We start from the raw sequence: 12,801 nt of genomic DNA, 5'->3' as shown, positions 1-12,801 counted from the left end.
GATTAAAAGAGGAGAATAAAGTAAAGAAAAAATGTGCATCTCAGGGCTCTAGAGTTGAATAGCAAAGCATTTAATGAGAAGTGTGTACACAGAGAAAGCTGCTAGATCTCTAGTTAGTAATGATGAAGACTCTGCAGCCTCATCCTCCCCTCTCCTGACACTCCCGCCTCACCTCCATCAGCTCAGCAGTTTTACTTGGCAGCACTGGCTAGAGAAACCAGAAGTATTCCTGGCAAAAAGTAGGATCTGATCTTGGGCACAGAGTGAAACCAGATGCCTAGGAGTGTTATCAGTGAAAGTACCAAGTTCAGCAGGAAACATAAAGTAAAACCTGCAGCCCTGATACCATGAGGTTGCAGTCTTACCTGGAATAAGCAACAGATGACACAGAAATTTATCAGAGAAGCCCTGTAGATGGAGGCATAGACAAAGTAGGTAAGCACACAAAGCTGGGTAACTCAGAAACTGTATATATTTTCAGGGCAGAGCCAAAGGTGTGACAGAAAGGAAAAGTTGAAAGAGACATAAAATATGCTTGAGTTTTGAATGTGCTCTTCTTTGTATGCAAAATTATACTGTCAATGGGAAGAAGCCTCACAGGCTTGAAGCATGTGAGCACCATATCTGCTCAAATAGTTGTCTTATAATTAAGCTGTCCAGATATAGAAGCAACTTTCAGAAAGCTAAGGTGAAAAGGAAAAACAGAGCTTTGTATATAGGTTACCTCAGTAGTACAAGGCTTGCCTTGCATGCATGAGGTCCTGGGTTTGATTCCTGGCACCACAAAAAAGAAAAGAAGAGAAAAAAATATTGGAAAGAGGCATCAACATCTGCATGCTACAATAAGACTGATTTCATAGTCTAAATATTGAGTAGATCATAAAATAACCAATCAAAAGTGTTGACTAAATCAAAATCCAGAATTGTTACAGTATATTACATTAAAATGTCCATCTCAAAATTTTAAGTGTAATGTTAAATTACATATTTGAAAAATATATAAAATAAAACCAGCTGTCTTGGTTACTTTCTCTTGTTTCTGAGACAAAATACTCAATAATTAAAGTTAAAATGAGGAAATATTTATTTGGCTTACAATTTGTAGAGGTTTCAATCTATAGTTGCCTGGCTCCAAGACAGGGTGGCATGGCAGATAAACATCTCAGAGGAGAAAGAGTTCATGGTGGGCAGAAGGTATCAAAGCAAGCAAGGGACAAGATAATCCTTTTCTGTCCCTTACACTGTATCCAGTCTACCAGGATTCAGGCAGTGCTAAGACAATCAGTGGAATCAGTGGACTGGTTTAGTAATCGACCACCTTTAATCCCAGCACCCTTAATCCTAGCATTGCACCATGAGTTCATCACACACTCTAGATCCAGCTACCTCTAAAAAGCCCCAGCTATGATTGCATGAGGCTTGGGGGGAACATCCAGACACAAGTTGTAACACCAGACAATTGAAACTGATTTTGAATGGACTCTAACCTTAAATGTAGTAGACAGAGCTGGCTAAAAATAGTTATAAAGAAGTCATGATAAAATGTTTAAAGTCCATCCATATAACAGCATGTACCTGAACTTATTTTTTCATTAGGCCAAATAATATTATGTTACAATATATGTATATACCACATTGCATGTTATTTATTCACCTGGGTCACTTCCACATTTTAGATACTGTGATTAATGCTGTTATGAATACTGATGTATATGTATTCCCTTAAAACTATGCTTTCAGTTCTTCGTTATATTTTTCTAAAAATTAAATTGTTGGATCCTATGATAATTCTATTTAACTTTCTGAGGCACACTATTGTCCATAGGAGCTTCATTTTATATTCCCACCATGAATGCAAAAAAACTCTAATTTTTCTAATCTTGCCAACACTTTTTTATTTTCTGTTTTTAAGGTAACAAGTTATTTTCATCGATGTAAGCTGGTATCTCAATTTGTTTTTGTTTTCATAGTTTATTGGTACGCTTTATACAATACAGTTACATTCATCACTGGGATCTTGTACCTTTACATGATCCATCTTGGTTCTTATTTTTTTCCCATTCTCCTGACCTTCCTTCACCCTCTCCAACCTCCTCTATTTACAAAGAATTTTGTCTCCATTTTGTCCTTTTCTCATATTTTCCCTTTTCCCTTCTTTCCTTTCCCCTACTCATTTTGGTTTTTCATTTCATTTTTTCAAAAACCAGTGAAATTGAACATCTGTTTATGTCTATTGCAGATCTTCTTTGGAGAATTACCTTTGACCGTTTGTTTTTTGTTAACTGAGGTTCAAGGTATTTGTAATTTGCCCCAAATCGCCCGATGTGTAAGTGGCATAAATAGTATGTGTAACCATAAAAGAGTATGCCAGGACCTTCCTTTCTTTAACATTTTAAAGTCCTCCTTGTAAACCAATGACTGCTTAAAACAAAGTTCATGCTTATGATGCATGGTCACAGTACAAAAGAGAAAACAAACATTTATAAATTATAACAGCTGCTGCTCCCACTATCAATACCTCTCAATAATAAACTCTGATATTGCTATCATAAAAGTGATAAGCACTCCTCCAGGTACTGGCCCAATTTTATGGCTTTTATTAAGAAATAAAAGGGTTCAAAGGCTAGTACTTTATTTAGGTTACTTTTTCCACAAAAATTCCAGCTGCCCTGAATGTTTTTAGATGGTTTCCCTAAACACAGGTGAGTATTAAAGCTGAAGTGCAGCATGGAGAAAATATGCTATTGAAAAGCAGGGGTTGGGAAAACCCTATTATGAAGCGAATTATATGAATTCCATGTTTTATTTACTTTCACTAGGTTTTCTATAAGGAGGAAGAACTGTATATGCAGTCAAGCATTATATTTAAGAATTCTATTTGAAGCCAAGATTTTTTTGTCTCTAGTCAAGGAAAATATTAATTCATGCAATATAGATTTAAATGATAGATTAGTTAAAAAAACATATGTAGGGACCTGAGCTCATCTTTTTATATGGTGATAAACATTTCCTAGGGAAAGAAAGCCAGCTTGCTTCTGGCTGTGGAGATATTAGTTGAGAAGGGGACTTTGATCCTAATGCCCAGGGAGAGGAAAAGAATTATGGTGAATCACATAAAGGCTTGCTCAGACTTTAAAGAAGGAGGCCACAGAGGAGTCTCATAATTGCCGCCCAAGAATTTGTAGACAACAGTGGCACTGAGGGTGTCTGAGGAGGCAGCCTCTTCACTGCTCCTCAGCAGGTGGCAAAAAGACTTCATCCATCTGCAAATTAATAGGGCTGCAACATAGTCTGACATCTTCTATCCAATTCCCAGGGAAAAAGTGACCATTGTGGAGCAGCAGGAAGAAGGTCATGGAGAGGGTAATTACAAACATAGTCACAAATAGCAAAGCCACACAATTTTAAAGAAAGGTAATAAAATAAGACATTCTTTGGTGTTTCAAAGAGTGTTTTTTAACAGTTTGGGCTATTTTAAACCTGCATTTCATTTTTTCAATTGTAGTTCTAGTTTAAGAATTAAATATGATCCCAGCCACTTGGGAAAATTGCATTTTAAAAAGCACCCCTGCCTTCATTGTCTAGCAACTGTAGGAGTTCAAATCAAGCATGAAGGTGGCCAGGAGACAATGTGTCCTCAAGGAGAACATCACAGAGATAAGAGAGGACAAATCTTAAAAAGCTTTCCAGCAGATTGTGCTGTAAAGATCCCTAACAATTGTTCTATTCATTGATGCTGGATTAGTTTTCATGTGATTTTCCTCTCAGCCTCTCTGGAATGATGTTTACCTTTTATTTTTCATACCATTTCCACTCAGCACTGTGCCTTGGGCAAGGCAGCTCCAAACCTGTGGATATCGAAGTCCTCAGAGCCTTCTCATCAGCAGACATCTGTGTTTGTAAATAGGGTATCATTCTTGCCCTTTCTGGTATATGTTTAAAAACTGATAATCAAATTTGGTAGGCACTGATTTTCCACTCATAATTCAGTTATCAATGCAAGAAAAACATAATACAATAAAAGTGTGTCTTGATCCTGAAATCACCCCGGGCATCTATGAGAGTATGTATGTAACATCCCTGGCAAAGTGGTTGGCCCTATAAATTGCTGCCATAACCTCAAATATTGAAGTTGTTCTCAGAACTATTTATGAGCCACTCACAAAATCAGTCTCAGCACTTCAATTAACCCAGTCTTAATCAATCACCCTATTCATCATGGTTGTTGGCTCCAAATGACTATTTTCTCAAATTGAATTCTTATTCAGTGTATGCAGATTTTTCATTTACTGACTCATTGTTGATATATTTGTAAATCCTTCTGGCAAATTCCAAAAGTATAGCTCAAAAGTAATTGATAATTAAGATTTTATCTTTTTTTAAAAAAAGGGATTATTTTGAAAGTTATCTCATCTTTGGGGTATGTGTTTTCCTATATTGCTTAGAACATACTATCAAGGATTTACTTGGCAAACTTTTATGTTAATACTAAATAAGCCCAGTTCTGACATATACAGATGAAAAAATCAACGATAAATGTTTAATCAAGGAAAATTTACCTGCCATTTTTTATCTGCCAGGGATTTAGCTCAGTGGTTCCACTGCCTACCTCACAAGTAGAAGGTCCTGAGTTAGATCCCTGGTACCAAAGAAAACCCAAAAGGCATTTTTTATCAAGTCTATTTCAGATATATAGAGGAATAATTTCATAAATTTTAGAATATACATTCACAGCTAATAATGAGTTCTTCAATGCAATACATAGTCTAGTTAATTTTTGCTGAATACTGACAAAGTGACATATACATATTAATTTTTATTATTTGTACAAAATCCTAGTTCTTTGTAAATCTTATCCTGGAGTTATAGGTCGGAGGAAAACAAATTATAACCTAACAGAGACATACAATAATGTGCACAAAGTTGGTAAGACATTTTAATACAAACAAACAGATTCTACCACCCACTTTTAAATCATGACGTATTTCCTTTTAAATATTCTAGGTAATATTGTGCACAAAGTTGGTAAGACATTTTAATACAAACAGATTCTACCACCCACTTTTAAATCATGACGTATTTCCTTTTAAATATTCTAGGTAATTTATAATACACTATTATTTATAAATAGGATAAAATAATTCAATTTATTCCTATAGTCCTTCTTTCCTGTAATCTTAGCTGATATTGACCTTAACAAACATATGCTTTTGCTCTTTGAAGATTTTTGGAAACAAAACAATATGATTTTGATCTTTGATTTTTGATTTTAGCTTAGTGCATGGTGAGAGACATGGGTGTAGTTTTAGTTTTCAGCATGTGGAGGATGTCCCCCATTAGTCAAAGATAAGGTGGGTGAGTACGTTTGGAGTTGTTTCTACATCTTCTACTCTGTCTAGACATCCTTGGGTCTGTTTGTTGTTGTTGTTTTCCAGTACTGTGCTCTTTTTATCACAGTAGCTTTGTAGTATAAAGTTAAGGATTGTGATACTTCTTCCTTTGCTTTTGTTGCCCAGAATTATTTATGCTATTTTAAGTCTTTCATGGATCCAAATAAATTTTAGAATTGTTTTCACTAATTCTGTAAGGTATACTCTTGGTATTTTGATCAGGATTGCATTACATGTCTATAACAACGCTGGGAGTGTGGCCATTTTCACTATATTGATTCTTCCTACCCAAGGACAAGGGGTATCTTTCCATTTTCTGATGTCCTCTTTGATCTCCTTTTTCAGAGTACTACCTATAGTTTTCAGTGTAAAAGTCTTTTATAAATAATGATAATTCAACTTCTTCCTTTCCTATCCTTATTGCTTTTCTTTCTCTTGTCTAATTGCTCAGGCTAATGATTCCAGAACTATACTGAATAGGAGAGTTGATAATGGACATCCTTGTCTTGTTTCTGATTTTACAGTGAAAATTTTCAGTTTTTGTCCATTTAATATGATGTTGGCTGTTGATTTGCCATAAAATTGACATAAAGACCATCTATTCCAATTTTTGGTAAGGTTTTTATCATGAATGGGAGTTGGACTTTGCAAAATACTTTTTCTGTGTCCATTGAAATGATCATATGAAATTTGACTTTGGCTCTGTTGATATGGTATATTAAATTTATTGATCTGCATATGTTGAACCGTTGCTGCATTCCTGGGATGAATCCTACTTGGTATTGGTGTATAATCTTGCTGATACGCTGCATTCTGTTTACCAGCATCTTATTGAGGATTTTTGTATCTGTGTTCATTAGGTAGATTGGCCTCTCATTCTTTTTTGGGTGGATCCTTCTCTCATTTTTTGGGTGGATCCTTGCTTCTAGGAAAGGAAAAGAAAAAAGAAATAAAGGAAAAATGGAAACAAAGCTTTTGTAAATAAAAAGGAGAAAAGGAGATGAGAGGAGGATAGGATAATGGAAGAAAGAGGTATTAAAATATATCATGTAGTTGGCTTTTATTCATTGGTAAGTTTTTAATATCTTTAATTTCATTGATTTGGGTTATTTAGAATTTTTATATCTTCTTGATTCAGTTATGATAATTCATACACATCTAAATCTGGCCATTTCAACTGTGCTTTCCATCTTATTAGAAAAAAGATTCTCAAATTGATGATTTCATCCTTTTCATTCCTAATAGCATGGACGTAGGTCTTTTCTTTCCTTTTTTGATAAGGTTGGCTAAGAATTTATTAATTTTATTTAATTTTTCAAAGAACTAGCTCTTTGATGTTTTCATTGATGCTTTGTATTCTCAGTCTCAATTGCATTAATTTCTGTTCTGATCTTTATACTTTCCTCCCTTACATGAGCTTTGGGCTTAGCTTGTTCTTCTAGAAGTTTGAGATTGAACATTAGGTTATTTATTTGAGCTTTCCCTGCTTCCCTGACATGGGAATTCACTGCTACAAATTTCCCTCTTGGAATGGCTTTTGTTGTGCCCCATAAGTCTTGCTATGTTGTACTGGCATCATCATTTAATTATAGAAACTGTTTAATTTCTTAATTTTTATCTTTGACCCATTGGGAGAGTGTCATTTAACTTCATATATTTATGGAGATTTTGTGTTTTCTTTTGCCATTGATTTCCAGTTTCATTGCAGTATCATCTGATAATATGCATGGGATAACTAATTCCTTTGCATCTACTTCAGCATGTTCTGGTATTATGGGGTGTAACACTGTAGACATCTACTAAGTTCATTTGTCCACAGTTTTGGTTCACTTCTGATATTTCTTTAGATTTTTTTGTCTAGTTGATCTATTTGTGAAAGGGGGATATTAAGGTCCGCTAATACAATTGTTTTAGTGCTTATTTGATAGTTCATGTCCATTAATATTTGTTTTATATTCGGTGGCCTGCCATGCAAGTTCAAGGACCCAAGTTCAATCCCCAGTACCAAAAAAATAAATAAATATTTCTTTTATATAGTTTGGTGCACTGGTATTTGGTATGTATATATTTATTGGTTATCTCTTCCTGTTGGAGTTCTCCCTAAACAAATATGTGATCTTCCTTGTCTCTTTTTGATCAGTCTTGGCTTGAAATTCACTTTGTCTGTAAACAAAATATCTATTCCAGCTATTTTCTGACTTCCTGCTGCATGAATAATTGTTTTCAATTCTCTGACTTTAGCCTATGAATTTTTTAGTAAAATGTGTTTCTTGTATGCAGCATATTGTTTGATCTTGTTTCTTGAACCATTCTGCCAGTTTGTTTCTTTTGATTGGTGAACTGAAATCACTTGCATTGATGGTTATATTGATATGTATTGGCTTATCCTTGTCATATTATTTTCCTGTTGATTCCCTCTTTTTCCCCTCTGTTTAACCACTTGCCTTGCCTGGTGGCGTCTTTCTGTTGATGTTCTTGGAATTGTAGTCTTTGTTATAATTCTAAAATATCCTTCAGAACATTTTTTTAGAGCTGGCTTGGTGGTCATGAACTTCTTCAGTTGTACATTTTCATGGAAGTATCTTATTTCTCCATTGATTTTGAAAGATAATGTTACTATCTGGGTTGGAGGTTGTTTTCTTTAAGGAGTTGAAATACCTCTCTCCAAGCTTTCTTTGACTTAAGGGTTTGTACTGAGAAGTCTGTTGTGATTCTGATGTGTTTCTTTTCTCTGACAGCTTTTAAAATTCTGTTTTTTTGCTACCTTTCTGGACTCTTGATTAATATATGCCTTGATATAATTTCTTTTGGTCACAGCTAATTGGAATTCTATATAACTCATTTATTTGTATGCCAAATTCTTCTATGTTTGAGAAGTTTTCCACTATTACTTTTGTGAACAGGTTTTCTATTTTCTATTTTCTCATAGAAAATGTATTTGCTATTTGCTATTTTCTCATTGATTTTCATCAACCTCATGTTGTCCTTTCAGGCAGGCAGCAGAAGCACCGAGCCAAATCTCCAGCCCCTGTTGTTCTTTGAATCATCTTGTTGTTGTTGTGTTGATTTTTCATGGTCCCTTGATACTTTAAAGAAATCATTCTTTTTATGATGGCTAACTGCAATCATCTTTTCTAGATCTGATATTCTGTCCCCACCTTAGTTCAATCGGTTGCATATACTTTCAAGAGGATCAATCTCCTGTATATCTGCTTTAATCCATGGAGTTCATTTCTCTCCTAAATTGGGAATGCCCAGATTTGTTTCCCTAAGTTCCTATATTTTCTTTTAATGTATCTACTCTCGATTCATTCATCAAGCCCTTAATTTTTGATTGTTATCTTTTTTAAACTGGGATATTATTTCTGATCTTATTTCTGATTTTCTCTATAGCCTCAATATTTTTAATTCTGCTGTTACCATTTCAGAAAATTGAGATGAGTATCTTCCTCTATCTTTTTTGTTCCCTGACTTGTCCTGGGTGGGCTGGAGGTTTGGGGTTGCATTTTGCTTCTAGATTTTGTCATTTGCTAATTTTTTTATTTCATTTCTGTGTTGCTGCTTACAAACTTCTTATGGTGATAGCATTATCACTAAGTACTTAAGCTTCCTTAGGAAATGTCTATTCCTCAGAGATGTGTTCTAGGTGTAGCTAGTGCTTAGTCATTGTGTCTGCCCAAGATCCTACCTTCCCAATTTATTAGGAGTGAGAAGTTGCTATCTATTTAGTTCAGCACTCAGTCCTTTGGTACTGGACTATGGTGATGTTTTTGACCCTAGACAATCACCATGTTGTAGGAGGACAACTAATTACAATAGTTATGACATCCTAGCTAACGAAGTACCATTAGCAATAATGATAGCAGAAAGCAGAATCTAGAAACTGACAAACTGTGGTTACAATTAATTTGGTATCTTTAACCATATGAACAAGATCTACCATCATAACCAGGAACTTGTATGCAATAAGTTTCTGCTTAGTAGATTTATTTTACCCTGTGGGGGAAAGACATTTAAAAGGGATAGGGGATAAAACAGAGATAAGTGAAGAGAAATATAGTAGAGGCAAGGATGAAGGATAAAGGATGATCACCTAAACTTTGGGAAACTGGAAAGGAGGACAGGAAAGAAAGGAAGGAAAAATCAAATGAATATTGAAACAAGCCATAAAGACTAGAGATAATGTTCACTTACATTAAAATATTTATAAAATGAAGAAAGACAGTTGAGGAAAGAGAGAAAACAAACAATAAAAGTAAAAATTTAACCAGAAACAAAAACCCAGATAGAAAAAGGGAAACAAAACAAAAAAGAAAAAAAACACAATAAAATTATTCTGGTGTCGCCAGTTTAGTGGTAGTGTCCAAGCGTTTTGGGTAACCCAGCAAGTCTGCAGTAGGATTAGTGCTGGGTGTGGAGCTGGTGTTGGCCTCTGGATGTTGGGGCTGGGACTAGTCTTCAGCCAGCAGCTTTCTGGATGTCCTTCCTGCCCTGTTGGGGTTTTTGTTTGTCTTGGTTTGGTTTTTTTGGTGGTTTTCTTTTCCATGCTCTTCCATTTCCTGTGGTACCCTCAGACAGAGACAGCAGGAGGCTTATCCATTTCTGTTACAGCTGGCCCTCCATGTCTTTGCACAGCCTCTTCTGTTCCACTCTCGTAGGCACGTCTCTCTCCTGTCATGTCACTTGTCCCTGCCGCTGTCCAGGAGTCAGCTCAAGACTGCTGGGTTCTACTTCAGTCTTCTCTCTAGCAGGGTGGAGGGGTGAAGGCTGCTAGTGTATCTACCTCCCTTTCTTATGCCACTGGTCACACGGCAGGAGGAATCACGTGTTGCACTCACTACCTTCACCATCACCCACTGAGGTCTCTAACCTTGTCCCTAGAGGTTCCAGTTAGCCTCTTTGGTGCACAACAACAACAACAACAAAAAGGACCCCCTAAAAAAACCGGCAGCCCATCAGAGAAAAAGCAGCTTCCTGGTCACTCACCCCACTCACCCGTGTACCAGCAAAACCTGTTGCCAGGTTGCAGCATTCTCTGTGTGGAGGAAGGCAAAAGAGGTGAGGGGCTTTATATTCCAGATCTATTCTGGGTGCCTTGAGTTTGCCACATTATCCTGATCCATCCATTTTGGGGGGGAAATTTCCCATGATGTGGTGATTACTACTTTCTGCCTAAGTGGCAGTCCCACTGTGAGTCCCACCCCTGTGGGCTCATTCACCATTTTATAAAGTCCTGTGTCTATGTTTTGTTTGATCTATAAGTCTCTTATTTCAGATTTCGGCAACAGAATGTATGTCCTATCTTTTCTTCCAATTACCTGTATTTTTAGTTTATTTTCTCTTGAGTAATTGCAACATGGCTCCTCCCCTATTCAGCCATGTCAAATCCTCCAAATGTTACATTTTTTCTAGCTTTTCTAATCAGAATATACTGCATTGATTAAGATTTAAAAGCAAAGATGTAGGATATAGCTCTAAAATATTTTTGTGCCTTCTGCACACACACGCGCACACTCACACACACACAAATCAGTAAAACCCAAACAGATTTTCTTTCTCTAAATTCCACATTTTGGGAAGCAAATCAATTGAGGAAAGTGTAATATACATCCATCTGATGTCTGATAACCCTGATTACAAGTTTAAATTCTGCCACTTAGCAGCTACTGTACTTGAACAAATAATTTTTCTTATTAATTTGAATCGAATACTCCTGTCTTTTAGTATTGCTGTGAGAAGCAAATTAGATTCATACAAATTGTAAGTATCATATTCCATCATTAGAATTAACAATGCTAAATGCTGGCCAGCTTAGGGGTGAGATAGGAAGGGAGTGTCTGTTTTCTTTTTCCAGTAAAATAGTAGGCTGGGGATGATCATCCAAGGAAAATATACTTTCCTTCCTGTTATGCTATTTGTACTGTGCTTTTATATGCCTTTGTAGTCTACAGTATCTCCTGAGAGATTAATTTAATGCACTTTTTAAACAGCTCTTCTATATCAATAACAAAAACATTAAACACAAGATCTAATAGCATCACCCAAAATGTCCTGCCAGCCATGGAAATAGCCCCCTTGGTCCAATTTCTATTCCCTAATGCAAAATAATGTTAGCTAAAATCATACTTGTGGAGCTCAAAACAGTCATTTAGAGAAGCTAGACTTGAAAGACCAAGGAAATAATTATACAGAAGAATGCTGAGACTGCCCTCAGAAGATTCAGATTTAGAACCTGTCCCAGGATTATCATTGTTACACGAAGTTCTAGGGGCACCATGCCTACCACGGAATATTTGGAACCACTCGTGTCTCATCACATAACAAACCAAACAGGAAATGATGGATTTAAAATTGCTCTGTTTTGTTACAATGTATTTCAAGTTCACAATGGATTTGTGTTAATTATTTATAACTATTAAAAGCCTTTTATTTTTACATGATCGAGTTCAGCAACAGATGAAAGATGTTTCAACAAAAAATTTAAACAAATTTTTTAAAAAGAAGAATAGGAAAAGATACTGAGTTTGTTCTCTCTCATTCCACAGGGGGGAAAAAAAACAAAACAAAAAACTGAAGCTTTAGAAACATTTCAATTTTTAAGAACCAAGCAAGTAAAAAACAGTAAGGCATAATTTACACTGGCACAGCTTCAAGTGGGTGGTATTTTTATATCATTTTCATCTTCACATTAGCATCCCAATATGTCTGAATTAAATTCAGAACAATAGTCAATTTTAAAAGTAAACTACAATATGGTTTTTACTAACACAAAGGTAGATTTTCTTCTTCCCAAATCTTATAATTAATAATATGTTAGCTACACTTAAAATATCTACTTAATCTTATTTCCTCAATTATAATTTAGAATGACACCACCTATACAAACTCTCCCAAAAACATTTCTGGAAATTTTTGCTCTTTCAAATTCTCATTTAGTAGATTCCAATGTGAATATTCATTAAGTCCCAGATTCACTATGTCAGTGAAGAATCCACTAAAAAGATTGTTAAGACAACAGAGGATATACATATATTTTCTGACATACATGTGAACATGAATAATTTTGAACACCCATGACAAGGTAAAATTCCTGATATTTGCTTCATGTAGAAAAGATACAGGAGAAATACATTAATAATCATACAAAGAGATATATTTCAGTATTAGGGTATTTAAATAGTATTTAAAATGAATGCTGACCATGTACCCAATAGTATTGGACTTAGGGAACACTGCAATTTAGTACTGGAAGGTACTAGATGAATAGAATCATTTTCAAATAATGCTACAGTATACAAATTATTAGTCACAAAAAATGCCCTTGCATGTGTCAGATGAGAGTAAGATAAAAAATTATTTCTTATTAGAGAATCATAGGTGCTAGCAAATAAATTATGCATCTGTTTCTGTC

The 12,801-nt window shown here is 35.3% G+C and overlaps 1 protein-coding gene across 1 annotated transcript in view; it reads right to left on the bottom strand.

Moving 5' to 3' along the window:
* Nucleotides 1-12,801, bottom strand: part of Scin (scinderin) — an 819,415-nt gene that overhangs the window by 395,367 nt on the left and 411,247 nt on the right. The window lies entirely within an intron of this gene.

This window comes from Fukomys damarensis, unplaced genomic scaffold, assembly GCF_012274545.1.
Source record: "Fukomys damarensis isolate Sample0158 unplaced genomic scaffold, DMR_v1.0_HiC HiC_scaffold_4, whole genome shotgun sequence".
NCBI classification, from domain to species: domain Eukaryota; kingdom Metazoa; phylum Chordata; class Mammalia; order Rodentia; family Bathyergidae; genus Fukomys; species Fukomys damarensis.
Note: the sequence above shows the minus strand (reverse complement) of the source record. Positions and strands in the feature narration are given on the sequence as shown.